Here is a 12,299-nt window from a genome sequence, read left to right on the forward strand (position 1 = left end):
AGAGAGAAAGGTCTTCCTTTGCTGTTGGTTCACCCTCCAATGGCCGCCACGGCAGGCGCACTGTGCTGATCCGATGGCAGGAGCCAGGTACTTCTCCTGGTCTCCCATGGGGTGCAGGGCTCAAGCACTTGGGCCATCCTCCACTGCACTCCTGGGCCACAGCAGAGAGCTGGCCTGGAAGAGGGCCAACCAGGACAGAATCTGGCGCCCCGAGCGGGACTAGAACCTAATGTGCCGGCACCGCAAGGCGGAGGATTAGCCTAGTGAGCCACAGCACCGGCCAACCTCATGGAATTTTAATAGGGTTTTACAGGGAGAAAAACTGAGGTCATATTTTTTTTTTTCTTTTTGAGATTTTAAGGTGTCTTTTTCAATATAACAACTTGGGCTTTGTATACGTTTGTTAATTTATCTGTCACTCAGTTTTCTTTCCTGTGCTCACCCAACAACAAGTTTGTTACAAGCTTTAATAAGTAAGATTACAAAACAATCTGAATGGTGTCTGACACATAGTAAATTGCTTGTTACGGTTTTCCTCACCCTGTTTGGCAAACATTTGCACAATAATTCCACATACACCTGCCTCTCTTATGCAAGGGATAGGGGCTAATGAAGAAGAAATGATGATGAGTTATGTTCCAGCACTCTTACCATTGACTCCTTACATTCTTGTGTGTGTGTTTGTGTGCACATCAAGAAAGTCATTCTTCATGGCTCAGTGAACTACTTGAAAGTAAAATGATACATAAACAGATTACTGAAAAGGAGACAACTTTGGAAAGTACCTAAGTTTCTATGTAATACAGATGTTGAAAATTATACCAGTCACATTATATTTTCATAGAATATTAACTCATGATTGCTGAGAGCTTTTTTCTAGTTTCATATGAAAAACATGGCAAGAAAATATCAGTAGGATTATCAGACTCACAAAGGATCAAGTAACAGTAGAATGTGCAGACAGGGCTCATAGTATTTAACTTGTTTATTTCTCAATTCTTCCAACCAATATTTATTCAACACCTATTATGTGCCAAGCAGGGATTATATGCTGGAAATAAAAGGGCAAGTAAAAGTAAACAATATCCCTGTCTTTGGGGAGTGTAGGTCTGGAGCGAGACATCAGTAAAAGTTCATCGCACAAACAAGGAGTTCTGTGCTCTGGATAAAGTGAATATCCTGGTGGACTTCCTGGAGAAAGCGTTCTTTGAATAAATGAAAGGATGAAGGAGGATCTACTACGTCAAAGGGTTGAGAGTCCCGGGAGGAATATAGAAATTGCTGTGTCCCTTGCTGCGGTGAAAGGAAAGATTATACAGTCACTGACCTGAGAAGAGTCAAGTGGGATGTTACGTCAGAGCTTTAGGGAGAGCTGAACACAGTCAAACTCTAAAGTCACAACAGCCAGCCTGCACAGTCTTGACGTCTACTTATCAAACCTACATGACAATCCACGGGAAAGATCTTCGCTTTATTCTCAAAGTCTCTAGAGAGGATTGTAAGCAGGATTGGAGAGGAGAATGGAGATGAGGATCCCACGTGCTATCCAATTGAAGTTTAGGTTAAAGCCCGAAAGTCGTTGGGGGAAGTAATTGAAATAAATAACAAACTTATTAAAGGGTAGTGGTTACTCTCCTGTGCGCTTACCTTTTTATATGTTCAGTGGATTGCTCAATGATGCCTTTATCTTGGATTTATAGTTGTCCCTGTATCTGTGATTTGGCCTATGGAATGCAAGAACTAAGGCTCAGTGTGAAAAATGTCCAACAGAGAAAAGTTATTCACTGGAAACCAACTTGAATTGAATCCATTTGGAGAAACACAGTTTAAATGTAGAGCAATCGGAAGCAAGTCAGTAAAGAAGTTATACTTCTTTCTTACTGGAAACATTTATTTTTGTCAGTTCTTAAATAAGGCTATCATGCTTACATTTTGAAGTAGAACTCAAATTGCCTTTATTTTCCTTCAACTACTACATAGAGAAAACATGATATTTGTGTTTTGGGATGGCTTATTTTACTAAGCATAATTGTCTCCAGTTGCATCCATTTTGTTGTAAAACACAGGATTTCATTATTTTTATGGCTGAGTAGTATTCCATTGTGTATATATGCCACATTTTTCTTATCCATGCATCAGTTGATGAGCATCTAAGCATTGAATTAGAATTGTAGCAATTTCCTGGATGTCTTTGCTAAGCAGATAAAGCATCTCAAGGAAAGAAACTTTTTAATGTATAAAAATGATATAGTATTGATATATTAACTAATGTGTGGCATTGGATACTCTAAATTAGTTATATATGGTTTCAGGTCTGATTTTCTTCATCCATTACCTCCAATGATCTTTGGATCTACTGAATTCAGGAACTTTTCTTCAAAGAAATTATTTTCCCCTTCCCTACAAACAATGATCACTTGATAATTCATGAGCCATTGCATGTAATTTACTACATGGCACCATGTACAAACATCCACCTGTAACAGTATGCTATACATATGTTTTGTTATGTATCATCACCAAACCATTGTCTCCAGAAAATAATTGAAAAATTTTAAACAAGACTTATTCTACCTACAAATTCCTTCTATTACTAGTCCGATACTGAAATCTGAAATCTACCTTGGTCTTACCCTCTCATTGTCCATTTTAGAGCTAAAACCATTTGTCTCTATTTTAGAGCTAAAACCATTTGTTTCAATTAATCTCTATTAATTACACAGCATTTCAAGTAATGTCTTAGAGTATTCTAGCCTTGTATGAGGGATGTAATGTTTAATTTTTGTAGTTGATGTAGCTGAGATTTGGATAAGTTAAATTATTACTTGAGATCACTACATTAATAAATATTGAGGTAGTTTTAAATTCAGCCACTGTGTTTATCCTGTATCTTCTCTTCAGCTGAATAATTTAAAGATCACTTCTAATGTGGTACTTTTGCTCATTTAGAAACAGTTACTAAGCATCTAATATGTGTGAGGCAGTGTTCATGGTTCTAAGTTGCAGTTGTAAGAATCATAAACAAAGTCCATATTCTTTTGGTCGTTTGGACTCTTATATGAAGACAAAGAATAAGAAGGTAGATTACAGAGTCGATACTATAGTCTCAGATTATCTGTAAGTGCTCTGAAGAAATAACTAAGGCTAATGGAAAAGAAAGTACTATAAAGGGAACTATATTGTAAATACTATGTTAATGTCTAGCATGTGATTTAAGGTTTTTCTAAGGAAAAAATAACTTGAACACTTTATTTATTTAGCAGAAAGCAAGTAATTATAAGAACATTGAAGGGAGAATGTTCCAGGCAGAGGGACTAGCAAGTAATATATCTGAGATGGGAGCAAACTTGCAGGTTTTAAGTAGTGACGCAAAGCTCAGTTTGTAAGCAAATGAGAAGAAGATGGGTGTTGGGGGGTGAAAAAAAGAGCTAGTGTGTTCAAATCAGGTAGGGGCTTGTTGACCACATTGTAGAATGTGAACTTCATTCTAAATGTAGCTGGAAAACATTGAAAAGTTTTCAACAGAAGAATCATATGGGAGTTCTTTTCTGTAGTAGCAGCTTGAACATGGAAAGTGTAGGGACAAAGAGATGTTAGATGGCTTTTGTAAAAATCTAGGAAATATGAGTAAAAGTGGTTTGGTGAAAGGCAGGATTGAGTAAAGTATGTAATAACCCTGGTTGTCTAATTTACTTGCCAGGCAGAGTTTTCAGGACTTGCTGAAGAGATGTGGGTGGTAAGGAAAAGAGACTTTAAAAATAACTGTTTTTGATATACTGGAAACACACACATATATACATACATACATAACATGTTCTGACATGCATTAAAATTTCTAGGCTGAATATTGTTTTTCAAAGTCCTTCATTTGGGCAAATAAAAATTTGATTACTCTGTGAAAGTACTTCCACAGGGACCACCATAGGAGAAGACCTTCAGAGGGTTTCCTCTGTAACTGAAAATGAAATATTGGTAATAAATATCACAATCAAGTCTGCTTAAGAAGATATGTGTTTAAGACTATTCTGCATTTCTTGCAATATTTTAGTAACGTTTCATGTTTATTTGCAAAGTAAATTTTAAAGTTAATATTATAAAGATATTAGTGATGCACAATAAATCTAAGAAATGTTAAAATACATAGCACCCGTTAATATTCAGTAAGCTCCATTAGAGACCTGCAAAAAGAAAAATAAATACCACACTAAATCTCACATATACATAGACTAGAAATACAACCTTCAGTGTCTTACGGGAATTTCATAGTATAACTCTGAAAAGAAGATGTACCTGAAAACTGCAATTTATATTCATATATAAATATGTGTATATGACATTTATGTATATATGACAATTAAAAATAAGCCTGGCAGTGATACAATACATACTTTTTTAGAAGACATGAAGGTCTCTTCCTATATACATGTGGACTCCAATGATTATTTCATTTTAAGATAAATTTACAATTAAGGGTGTGTTTTATATTTATGTCTACTATGACAATAACACAGTTCAAAAGAACTATTTAATACATTTAGTTTTTCTAGAATTGCTTTGCTTGGATGACATCTGAGAAGGTAAGTATTGTTTACTTTTAAACAGATCCATCAAGGGAAAACTGGTCAATTTGCTTTCATCAAATGAAAATATTTTGCTATAGAGAAGATGATGTGAAGAGAATGTGTATCTCAGGCATTGAAATCATATTAGACAATGACCCTCTTATACTAGATTTTAGTCTTGACCCACTAATTATTTTCCTTTAAAATTTTAATTATTGGAGAAGCAGAAATAGTGATAGAAATATAATGATAATGGAAATAGAGAAGTTTGATTTGCTAGGTCACTCCCAAAATGTCTGCAGTGACCAGGGCTAGTACACAACTGAAGGTACCCGTGTTAATTAGGGCTCTCCAAAAAAGCTTATTATGGAAATTAAATCATGTGTTATGAAGACCAAACAGCCTGATAATATGCCACCTGCAAGCTAGAGAATCAGGAAGTTAGTGGTTTTAATAGATTGAATCTGAAGGAATGAAAATGTGGATAAAGGGGATGTGGTGTGCGTCCCAGAGGCCCAGAATGTCCAAGAATCCAGAGCACTGATGTCCAAGTGGGGGAGAGGATGATGTCCTGATTCAGGAGGAGAAAGAGGATTTGCCTTCCTCTGACAGTTGGTCTTACTTGGGTGCTCAATGGATTAGATGTGTATGTTCACCTTGGTGAGGGCAGATCTTCACTTAGTCTGCTAATTCAAGGGCTGACTAATTTCCTTGGGAAATGTTTTCACAGACGCACCAACAAATAATGCTTCGCCAACTGTGTAAGCATCTCAACACAGTCAACATAACACAAAAAATTAACCATCACACAATGTGTATATGTTCTCTGCTCAGATTCTTTTCCCGTTATCTAACTGGGTTGGTTTGTTTTATTTTACTGTGAATATTTGCAGTTCTTTCATATTCTAGACACTAATCCTTTGTATGGAGCTGAAAAAAAATTCCCCAAACTTATAGCCTGTATTTTTTATTCTCTTAGAGATGCTCACCAAATATTTATTTTCCCAAAAGGTCAGAATTAGGATTAGGAGAGTACACGATAGGCACATTAGCTCCTGGGAGTGAGAATAAAGCAAGCATGGGGATCAAATGGGCAGTGAGAGACAATCACTTTCAAAGATTACAACGAGGTGTTGAGTCTTGGTATTGTAGTGGTACCAGACCAAAGAGTTATAATAGAGAATGAAAGATAATTTAGATCCTTGCTATTCAACGTGTAGTCTATAAACACCTAGGAACAGCAGAGATATGAGATTCTTATCAGTGCAGAAACTCAGCTTTCCCTATTGTTCCAAAACCTTTTGTATCAAGATCTGCATCAAAACAAGATCTTCACGTGCTTCATCCACACTTCGACAATTAAGAGGATTGACAGATGATTTAGATAAGGGAAGACAATGTGGATGATATGGAATTTAAAATTAAATAGTTCTTTGGCAAGGGTAAAACATTTATTAGAAATCAGTTATTGACATATGCCATGGCTCTGATGTTCACATACTAATACATTTTGTAAGTGAAATGATAGGCATTTGTGGAATAAATTAATGAGCAAACCCAAAGAAGGCTGGAAAAAGGGACACAGCAAAGAAATTAAAGAAGGGAAATAAGGACTTCCCTGTTTACCTGACACATTCGCCTCACTTGACCCAAATCTCTGTAGTCAGTCTCTGGACAGACTCTCTGCTCCATTTCCCTGGAACATAAATTGCAAAGTCTCTCTCCTTTCTCTAATCAAAACCTATCTGTGCATCTGAGTCCTGATGCTTTGGCAGGAATAAAAACCCCATTTAAGCCTTCTCTATTAGGATTCAGCCGAGGACAGTGTGCAAGGCGCTGCTTTCTTGTTGCTCCCTTGATCATTCCTAATTGAAGGTGAAATCTCGCATACATTGGGAGTGACTTCAGATAGAAATGGCAGAACTATTCTAGTCAGCTGGAGTCTGGAGGCCAAGTTGCTCAGGGGAATATCTTCCCCAAATTATGCAGAACTAGTCCGTGTTACAACTTTCTGTCACCTTGCAAGCTGTTATCTGTTAAAGGCAGAAGAGGGACCGACATCCCTTGATGAGCCATACACATTTTGTCGTAGATTATTTTGAATTTCTCAGCTCATATGTAGAAGTTATATAATGTTTGACACAAGGGAAAATGGAGCAATACCCTGTGGAGCAGATGTCATAGTAAATGTCAAAAGATGCCAAGAGCCCTGGAGGGATGTGGAATTTGTAATGGAAAAAAGGTGTTTCTGTATTAAATATTGTACCACCTTGAGATAGATGGAGTTTTCAGAAGTAGATGACGATGTAACTTTTCTTCTATGGTACCATGATGGTAAATGCTCCTGGTGGGGGTAGAGGACTCTATGACATTTGCAGTAGAATCATGTGGTCAATAGAAATGGTCAAGCACAGTGGACCCACAGGTCCTGAGAACAAGGACAGGAGACATCATAGCGGAGGACACGACGCCAGAGAGATAAGACTGTAAAGCCATCCTGAAGTAGTGCAATTTGTCTCCAGAACCTCAAATCCTTCTGTGTCTGCTTTGCATAGACCACTTTTATTATTTTATTTTTTACTAGCTGATGACACACTACATTTGATTGTTTACACAGTGGTAGACGCTGAGCAAAGGGAGGACAATGGTAATGACGGTAGCTAGAGATCACCTCATCTGGGTAAGAAATAAGCACACATTTATTTATGCAATATCAAACTTATAGACAAAAATATGATTATTAACATTAGGAAAAAAATTACTGTAAAAATAATTTTTAGTGTAAAAATGAAATTTTAGTGTAAAAATAATTTTACACTTAAAAAATAAAGGAGAATACACAATTGGGTCTTCTAACATAAAGAAATAAAAGATGTTCAGCCTGGCAAATCTGAGCAGAATTCAAATTCCAGAGCTGAGAAAAATGTTAAAACTTTATGAATATCCTGGTATGTCATTGAATTATTACATCAGTTTTAGAAAAATATACCCACAGATTGAACACTTCTACAATGAATTCTTGTAACACACCAACTCAGATATTTATCATTTTTCTTGTTTCCAGTCGGAGGTTTCTAAATTGAAGGTGTTATCTTGCAGAGACAGGAGTGGACACCCTGAACGTCCAACCAAATTAGAACTTGATGCCAAAACTGCTGAACTTGAGTGCAAATGTGCCTGAGCTGCCAAAGCTTGCACTGAGATTCCTGACTGTTTATTCTTCAATGTGGCCTTGATGATGCTACTTCTAAAACATGACCTGGTTCCAAAATATGCAGTCTGAAGATCCTAAGCAAATTGCTTTACAAAGTGAGGCCAACAGCCAAGCTTCCTGAGTTGAGTGTGTACAAAACTATGTCCCAGAGACAGCAGAGGCCCTGATCAGCCTTGGCTGCTAAGTGGAGATCTGACACTGTCTTTTTCATATGCACGTTGCTGAAAAGGTGGGTCTCTTTGATAACTCTGTGTGTGTTCCTCCACTTCTTGGCCTCTCCTGGTCTGGCTTCAAACATTTCTACAGCATCTTCTAACAATGTTTTTCAGTGGAGAAGTTGTCATTCTTTGAGCATCTTTACATTTTTATACAGACAAAACTATAAGTATTCTTGTTTTCTGCATCGACCTTTATGTATCTTGAGGGCTTACACATAATCCATTGGCGGGGTGGCAGTGTAGTTGGTTTTTCAGTTCATTAATCTGCTGTGGGGGCTGGAATTCGTTTTAACAGTTCAGATGCCCTCATTGCATATCAGAGTGCCTAGGTTTCAGTCCCAGCTCCACTCCTCATCTAGCTGTATGTCAATGTGCACCCTGGAGGGCAGTGGCAATGGCTCTTGTGGTTCAGTTCCTGTCCCCCACACTGCAGGGGAAGCCTGGACTGAGTTCCTGGCCCCTGCTTCTGGCAGTAGCCCAGCCCCAACCATTGTGTACATTCGGGGGATGAAGCAGTGGAGCAGTGCATTCTCTTTCTCTCTCTGTCTCTCTCTTTGCTTCTCAAATAATCAATCAATTAACCAGTCAAAATAATCTGCTGGCTGTGCTGTGGCAGCTATGCTTCAGCTGCTGAATCATTGTTGCGCTATGTCTGCAGAAGAATATTTTCGTTTTGAAGTCCTGGTAGTAATATCCAGGTTCTGAGAGTAATATTCGTTTTATTTAGTTCTTGGCCAATTTCGGTTTTCAAATTGCTGCCACTGATTGCCTTTTCTCGCCCTCTAGCAGCCAACGGAACATGTTGCCTGAAAGGTCTAGTATCTTCTTTTTTATTTTTTAAGATTTATTTATTTGAAAAGCAGAATGACAGAGAGAGAGAGGGAGAGACACAAAGAGAGAGAGAGAGAGGTCTTCCATTCACTGGTTCATTCCCCTAATGGCTGCAAAGGTTGGAGCTAGGCTGATCTGAAGCCAGGAGCTTCTTCTGGGTCTCTCAAGTGGGCACAGGGGCCCAAGCACTTGGGCTGGCTTCCACTGCTTTGAGAGAATGTTTATCAACGGTACCTCTTATTTTTCCTATATTGGCTGTGTGATTATACCTAGTAGGTTCTCATTTATTCTTTTTGGGTTCAAACTCATCTCTGTACCAACCACCTCTGCAGATAGATTTTGGAAGGCTTTGACAAACTTATTTTACTGGAGTCTCCGTACGCTTCATGGCTTGCAAACCACCTCCCTGTGTTTCATCTGAACTCAGAGGCCCTGGTGATCAACCACACACCTTTGCAGAAAGCCAGGCAGCCACTAACAGAAAGCACCTGTCAATATTCTTTATCTTTTTAAGTATGAACCCATTATTCTTTTTATTTACCTGTTCCAGTAAAATCATCTGGGAATTGTAGTCTTCTTTGTCCTTCCAGTGAGACAAAACTGTTAGGTGCTATGATTCAATGATTACCTGAATTGCCATGGTATGTCCAGCAATGGCTTTTCAAAGTCATTACCACTGGTAGTAGGGGTGGCAAGGGAGTTATCACCTATTAAAACTTATATGCATATTGTGTGATGGAAAGTCAACAGATATCTTGAAAAGTTTCACTGAAATCTTGAATACAACAAATAACAGTGCCACAAAACTAAAGAACATAGGAAAAGTGTATTGTTCAGGTTGATTTTACCATCAAAGGGAATGTAAAGATTATGTAATCTTGGAGAAGATATTTGCATCATATGTAACCAATTAAAATTAATAGCAGAGTATATATAATTTATTATATATTGTATTAGAGAATTAATCAAGTGGATCAAATGGATCAAAAGCAGAACAAAGGAGGGAACAGGAATCACCAGTTTACCTGTAGAAGTAGAAAGTGGCACAACCATGCAACAACTTGCCATAACTTAATAGTTTTTCATATGCATACATTGTGTTTCAGACATTCCATTTCTAGATACATACCTAAAAATTCATATACATATTGCATAGAAAATGTTTATAATAATGTACATAACTTCATCTTTTATATTTACTAAAAGCTACCAATAACCCAAATGTCTGCCATCTGAATAATGTTAAATCAGTTATTCCATCATCTTGAAACAGAATTCTACATGGCCCAGATACAAACATCCAAAGTGATAAATCCTCAATAAATAACACTATGCAAAACCATAAAATCACAGAACAGAGATAAAATATTTGTCTATATATACTGTAAAATAGAGAAAACTAAACTACAAACTTTTTAGGGGAACATATATATCTATATTTATGTATAGGTAAATTAAAATTTAAAGAACTTAAGAGAATAGTTAGCACCCCATGATGATAGTAACTTCTTGGAGAAGGAGAGAGAAGGTTTAATTAAGGAGTGATTTTTCTGGACCTCCAAAGTTACAACAACCATTAATGAGGTCAACTAGTATTTTTATAATATTGTTTCTGGAATTAGACATGCATTCCCAATTTGTGTAAGGTCTGTTTCATTAAAAACAGTAACAAAAAAAACTGAGGGTGCATTCAACATCTAATGTGATTAGATTTGCTGTAAATGTTGGCCAAGGAAACATAGGTTAAGTCTCTGAATTGGTTTGATAATTGCACACCAAGATGAATTTTTTTGAGAGTTATTTTGCAGATATCAGTGACTCTTAGAAACTGAGTCACAAAATTCTTCTCTTCTAGGCTCTGAATGTTGAGGAATTTATTTTAAGAATTTCTGCAGCGAATAGCATTTTCTAAGATGGGAACTGTAGGGAAAAGCTATGATACCCCTGGGCATCACCACACATAGAACAGGGTATTTTTTTTTCCTTTTGCTTCATCTCCTTTCCATCTTCCTCTTTCTCTCCCAAACACAGCTTTTGAAAACAAATTGGCTCTGTTATATGTAGAAATCCCCAAAGATTCTGAAGAATTATTTTATGGTCATGATTACAGAATATTTTGGTTTTCAATTTCTTTTAGGCTGAAGGTATTTCTTCTCCAGCATCACCTGAAGAAGGGAGGCTCATTAACCAGTGAGTAATACCATAGAGGATTAACCTAGAAAGGCACTGTAGTCAGCCCATTACCTGAAATACTGACCGCAGAGGAAGCACAATTCTGTGGGTTAACTTAACAAGAATATTTTGGCAGAATATTAATAATAAACATCTATATTAACATATAATACATATTTTATACTCTGATAATTCAGCTCTTTAAATCTTAAGACATAGTCTGTTAAAAAATTTAAAAAAAAAAAAAACAAATGAGAAATCAAAACCAAAAAAATTAAAAACCCAGCACTTATGGTGTCCAGGCCTCTCCATCTGCATCAAGAACAAGCAGAGGGGCTAGCACTTTGGCACCGCCTGCAGTGCTGGCATCCCATATGGACCATGGTTTGAGTCTCGGCTGCTCCCCTTCCGATCCAGCTCTCTGCTATGGTCTCAGAAAGCAGTAGAAGATGGTCCAAGTCTTTGGGCCCCTGCACGTGAGAGACCTGGAAGAAGCTCCTGGCTGGCATCTGGCTTCAGATTGGCACAGCACCAGCTGCCATGGCCATCTGGGGAGTGAACCAGCAGATGGAAGACCTCTCTCTCTGCCTCTCTGTAACTCTGCCTTTCAAATAAATAAATAAATCTTAAAAAAAAAAAAAAAGAAAAAGTAGAAACCGGATAAGAAGTAGAGCTTTTTCCACCCTATGTAACCATTCCCCAAAACTAAAAAGTGCCTTATGGGGGAATAAGCATGGTATAGGTTGATCAGCAAAGCGTTTGAAAATGTATGGTAAAGTGAATTATTTGTTTTCAATTCTCTGTTCTATGATCCTTTATTCTCCTGTCTTAATCTTCATGCAAAAAAACAAAACAAAACAAAACAAAAAAAAAAAAAAAAAAAAAAAGGAAATGAGTGCTTGGACTTCATATTCCTTCATTTTGAATTTTCCAGGGCCTGTCCCCAGCTGGTATTCTAAGTAAAATTAATTTGAATTATTATTTTATTTTATTTTTTGACAGGCAGAGTGGACAGTGAGAGAGAGAGACAGAGAGAAAGGTCTTCCTTTTGCCGTTGGTTCACCCTCCAATGGCCGCCGCGGCCGGCGCGCTGCGGCCGGCGCACCGCGCTGATCCGATGGCAGGAGCCAGGAGCCAGGTGCTTTTCCTGGTCTCCCATGGGGTGCAGGGCCCAAGCACCTGGGCCATCCTCCACTGCACTCCCTGGCCACAGCAGAGAGCTGGACTGGAAGAGGGGCAACCGGGACAGAATCCGGCGCCCCAACCAGGACTAGACCCGGTGTGCCGGCGCCGCTAGGCGGA

General features: G+C 37.9%; 1 long non-coding RNA gene across 2 annotated transcripts in view; it reads left to right on the forward strand.

Moving 5' to 3' along the window:
- The window catches only part of LOC108178130 (uncharacterized), an 82,152-nt gene extending 71,134 nt beyond the window's left edge, over window positions 1-11,018 (forward strand). Inside the window, exons 4-5 of one of the 2 annotated variants that reach the window (XR_016211986.1) lie at window positions 7,627-8,005; window positions 8,106-8,400. This is a non-coding gene — a long non-coding RNA (uncharacterized LOC108178130). Of the gene's footprint in view, window positions 1-7,626; window positions 8,006-8,105; window positions 8,401-10,962 lie in introns of those variants that run through there. The other variant, XR_016211985.1, reaches the window with a different exon arrangement.
- Window positions 11,019-12,299: the final 1,281 nt, after the last annotated feature.

Source organism: Oryctolagus cuniculus, chromosome 8 (assembly GCF_051225735.1).
Source record: "Oryctolagus cuniculus isolate XC-2025 breed Fujian yellow rabbit chromosome 8, ASM5122573v1, whole genome shotgun sequence".
NCBI classification, from domain to species: Eukaryota; Metazoa; Chordata; class Mammalia; order Lagomorpha; family Leporidae; genus Oryctolagus; species Oryctolagus cuniculus.